Source organism: Coturnix japonica, chromosome W, assembly GCF_054131305.1.
Source record: "Coturnix japonica strain WE chromosome W, WE-NBRP24, whole genome shotgun sequence".
NCBI lineage: Eukaryota > Metazoa > Chordata > Aves > Galliformes > Phasianidae > Coturnix > Coturnix japonica.
This window is the reverse complement of record NC_140701.1, coordinates 32,854,616-32,860,250: the sequence shown is the minus strand read 5'-3', so window position 1 is coordinate 32,860,250 and position 5,635 is coordinate 32,854,616.

Here is a 5,635-nt window from a genome sequence, read left to right as displayed (position 1 = left end):
CAGATATAGGTACACCTCATGCATAGTCATTGATTTCCCGTAATTCTGATACATATTCTTTATCATGCAGACCCCCTCTTGTTATCGCCCATCTTGTCAGGGAGATGCAACTCCTCTTTTGATATTTACAACACCTAATCCCCTCCTTGCCAGGTGTCTCAGGGAGTTCTCACTCCTTATCTGCATCCTTCCTGCTCTCCCAGACCCATTGTCTCCATTCCTTGTTATTCTAACTAACTAAATCATTTTCTGTAAACTACCTTTAACTATCCCCCTTGTAGCCCCCCCTTTATTCTGAATTCCAGCAGAGCATCTGTTTTCTGCTTCACTGTTCATTCCCCCCTTTTCTTTAATCTAGCAGGATTTCTCTCCTGCTAGATCATTCTTTTTCTGGTGTGTGGCTAGCTGTTCTGCTATTCTCTTAATTGCACTTTTGTATATTGCATATGTAGTTAACCCAATCTACGTTCTTGTTGATTGTCACCCACCAAAACAGTGACTCAAATTTTGCAGGATTTTGATTTCTTGCCTTAAATTTATCAGGGACTCCTCTAGGTACCTTGATTGAATCTATATATATTGCATCGTCAAATGATATCCCTAAACCCCTTTTGGTTCTTCCAGAATTTTTGGATATGCCTTTTTCAAATGCCAGGGTGAATGGTATAACTAATTGAACAAGTGCACAGGTGCCTCCCCAGTTAGATGGTAGGGTGGACCATAAAACCTTTCCCCCACAGTACCACCAGAGATCTTCCCTGGAGATTCCCAGTCTTGAATAATTTCCTACTGAATCCTCCATAACATTCAAGACCTCACTGCACAAGGAAAAGTTTCCCATAGGCCTGGTAGCCTTCACACCCTACCATGAGAGGCAAGCTGTATGGTTACCTACCGCTGTAGAGATCGCAGGAGGGATCTTGACATCTGTATCAGGCACTGGAGGAGACAAGAGGGAGAGAGATCTGCAGTCTCTATTTCCCCAGGCAGTTTTCTCTTGGTACAGGGCAATCATGCATCGTATTCCCTTTGGGTCCTTGGTGATCCCAGCAGAATGGGTACCACCTGAGCTATGGGCCATCCGGATGCACAAGCACAGCAATTGCTATGGTTGAGACTCTGGACAATATACTTAATCCATTCTACCCAGGCATTACTGTCCCCATATCCTGTTTTGATTTCAAATGTTTATCTAAGATCTTTTATCTCCTCAGCTGTCACAATTGCAGGGTTTTCAAGATGATTTTCTAACCCCTTTTTAAGCTCTTCCCTATCCTGGACATTCTGGGTATTTTCAAGGAGTGTACCTGTCCAGTCTCAATTGGCAGTTGTCCACCATACATCATTCCATCAGTTGGTCCCTCCCCCGCATTATTGTCAAATTTCACCTTTTCTAGATAATCATCAGGATAACAAATGGGTACAGCAGTAAAAACTTTTTGTTACAACAAGGAAAACTTTTGTGAGCATTAGTTCTATATAGGTTATAATACTCTCCTACTTAAATACTTAAATACACAATTTATTTACCTATTCGAGGAAAAGTTAAAGGTTATTTAAAATAATAATAATAAAAATATGCATATAAAAGCTTTTCATTATTTCCTTCTAATTCTTATCTTTTAAAGGTTTTTCTGTCTCAACAGTTTCCACACCTCAGGGCTAGTGGATGCCTTTACCAGTGTGTCATAAGTCCATCCTTTCTCGGCTGTCCTCACAGCTGTTTCAGTTGTTAGGAGTACTTGGAATGGTCCTTCCCAGTCAGGTTGCAGCTTTGTCTCCTTCCCAGTCTGTATCAGGATCCAGTCCCTGGCTTGAAATGGGTGAACTGGAAGTTTCAAAGATGATGTTTGTGTTCTGCATCTTCTAAGGGTTTGTCCTTCAGGTCTGACTGACATGTCCCCCTTGTGCCTCCAATACAGTAAACACTGTATGAGATATTAAAACTGGTATCCTTTGGCCCAGTGTAGATTTACAGGCTTCTTGAATATTGAGCACTAGTGCAGTCACCACCCTCAGGCACCCTGGCCATCCCTTACTCTCCTCCTTGGCAATTTGCGGCTCATGGGTTTGGCAGATGGCTTCCCCCCTGGCAGTCCTTAAGGTTCACTTGCTGTTGAGTTATATGTGCTTTCTGTAAACCAAGAAATTCAGCAAACTCACAGACCATTGCACAGTTCTCTTTTGTCGCTGTGGCACTGACGTGCTGCAGTAAAGTTCCACCTTGGGATGGAGGATCCCAGGTCTCAGGCTCAGAGCTGACCAGTTCTCAAAAATCATTAATCTGTTCTCAGAACCCCGGGTAACGCTGTCCTGGTTAACTGAGTGTCTCTTCTCCCCATATTGGCCAAAGCAGGCAGAAGAAACATCCTTCAAATCCAGAAGGTAAACTACTCCACCTATTCATTCCTTAATTGGGTTAATAAAGTGCATGGATTTGCCACCACTGAGTGTATGCATTCAACAATTCTATTACTTGCCTTCAAGCGTTGTACCAAACTACAGCACTTGCTATCAAAATTTTTGCAAAATTGGAGTCCAAACTCCAGAAAGTCTTCTATCCTTCTACAGTTACATATCCTTATAGGGTACCACTTTATCCTGACTGGGCAATCTCTTGCTTTAACTTCTATTCAGGGCTTCACGTGTGGCCCTGATGCCCACACCCCTAAGTGCATCATGTTTGATATTGCTGTGACTCCTGGGGTATGACATTGTTTTTCCTTGTTTGTGTTAAAGTCAGACTTACAGTTTTTAATCAGTCAATATTGTTGGACCCTTAGCTCCAGTTTTACTAAATTTCTTGCCAGAGTAACCTGGCAGGTACAAGAATTTCTGCATTCCTACTTAGCTTATATTTAATTAATCCAAAAAACGTAAACCTTTTCTTGTTGGGCAGTAGCTTCTATTACTGTTACAAAACCATGTATGAGTAGTAAGAAGCACCCATATCCACCAGAAAATAAACCTCTTTATCTTGCTTCCCTAGATGCAGTTTCCCATTGTAGTTTGCACACTGCTTTCCTTCCAGTGGGGCAAAGCCCTCCCTCGGTTATTCAAGCCCCCACTCCCCCCACCTCTTCCTGAGGGGATCTCTGGGTCCTACGGCCCTATTCTGGTACCACAACAGTAACAGTTGTTATTATCACCAATTCCCTTACTATCTGTGTGTCAATTAGTTTTGTTTTGTTTTCATATCGTTCACCTCTTTTCAGTCCTGATATCCCTGTTACATCTTTGCCTTCTTCAGCCTGTGTCTGTTCCAAACTTTCTCACTTTCCAAACTCTCATCATTACATTAACTACTAACATCCTATTTCAGTTTCATCTCCTTCTCTCCAGAGGTGTCCAGTGCTAACACTGGAATTTCAGGTTTCCCAGACCTCTGCACATGAAGGCTATTCTCACTTCCAGTGCCCTGTCCTCTACACCTTCCCTTTCCACCTCCCCCTCTGTGGTTTACAGCAGCAGTCTCTGGCTGTCTCTTGTGGGGGGGGGAATAGTGCAGGGGGTTTGCTCTCATACCAGCGCAGAAACTCACTTTCTCTTTAACCCTTTTTCCTTTGTAAACTATTTGTACCCTCCATTACACTTCGACATACCCTCAATTATATCATTAACAATTGCACTTTCTTATACCATCAAAGCAGCTTGTCCCATTCCCTTCAGGACCCACAGATCAAACAGTACAGTTCTTCAGTTTCCAAAAACACCTTTAGTACCATATAACTTTCCCTTAGTAATCCATAGCATTCAGTTCCTTGGGCTGTTCCACCCTTAATTTTATGACCTTATTTCACATTTTTCCTGATTCCCAATTTCATCTTTATCTCCTAGTTTTAATTCAGTATTCTCAAAAAGTGGTACTGTCATCCAGGTTCTTATTATCTTTAAGGCCTCATTTCTTAATTTGAGTCTTGACACCTTATGGGCCAGCAATGAATAAGCTTCCCCCATGTCAACTATACCACAACTTATTCCCCCTCAGGTCCCACTGTTATATTTACCAGGGACTCCTGGTGGGTCCAAAATTTTGAAAGCCACTCTTATTTAATTAATCCTCAATTAAAGAATTTATTCTTAAAATTTCTAATTTCTCCACTAGTGAGTGGGGAGTTTACATAGCGTATTTGTCCTTGTCCCAGTGGAGCCTCCCATAAAGGGTGCACTGAGGTGCCGGTACAACTGGTGTTTGGGAAAAGTTCTTTTGATATCCCTTTCACATTGTTTTAATTCTCTCCCGAGCCCAGCATGCCCCCCTTTTCTGTGAAATGTCCCTGTGTGCTTTACCATTTCCTCTTACTGGGGCAGTGCCTGTCTCCCTTTGTGCTACACTGGGGTTATATGGGTGGGGGGGGGAGATTCTCAGGAGGGTCCCATTGATTAGTTCCTTTTTCTAATTCCTCTCCTTCCTGGTCCAGGCCTTTTCTTTTTACTAATAACAGGCTGATTTCTTGTATCCAACAAGCAGCATATTCTGATTCCTCCTTTGAAAAGGGTTTTGTTCTTTACATATAAATTCGAGATCTGACAAACCCAACCTTCATCAGATCCATATTTTGGCCAAATATTGATTTTTCCTGTAGTGGCTCTCTAGGCCATATCTAACACAATATTTAAACATCTCTTCCCTATTCTTTTCCTGGTTTTGGGATCATTTTAACCCGTCCTCCAACTTATACACTAACCACCAATGATTACATTATTTGATGAGGGTGTTCTTGCTTAAGAGTCCCTCCCGGTTCCCCAGCAATATCCCTCCAATATGCCAATATACATCCTAAGAGATTTTCTTAGGTATCTCTTTCCCTTGTGTTCGTACACACACAAGGAGGGGGGGGGAACAATGGTTCAAAAACAAATTTCGTAAAGTTAACATGTTAAAGCGGAGGTAACACAACCCTATTGTTTCTCTAATCTGGATCATTGTCACATTTAAACCGCATTATTTTCTACAACAAAAGCAACAGGGTCTCGATACTAATTGTGGTTTGCCTTCTGTGGGCTTTTTCCCCCACCCGACTCCATATGCACTTCACTATTATGTGCGTTACAATTGCCACAATACTAACAACAATTAATAAGACAAAAACATCGTAACAAATACAAAAACATCGCAACATATAGAACACAGAGGCCTTTCGCTTCGTCCGTCCCCGGCTGTTTCCCTCGCGGGAGGATGGAACCGCGGGTCGGGACTCCTAACTCGCCCCGCAGCTGTGCTGCGTCTCACTCACAACCACACTCACACAAGACCGGTCTTTACACAGTTCAAGGTACAACATTTCTCAGAAAATATCAAAGTTGTTGGTTCAACACTTACAGTAACAAATGCTAATAAGAGATGTCAATAATGGCCAAATACAACAATTCCTGCTAATACAGCTAGGAAAACCCAGGTTACTTCGTCACCAACCAACCCCTTAAGGGGGAGCAAAAATAGCTCTCCTCGTTCACGCATGGTAATCCCGGTGGGACTCGAACCCACAGCTGAAACTGCCTTAGTGGGACCCAAACCCAGAATTAGAACAGCTCAGACCGCTTCAGTGGGACTTAAACCCACAATTGAAACGGCTCAGAGACCGCTTCAGTGGGACTCGAACCCACGATGTACACGGCCTCTGATCGTGATTAC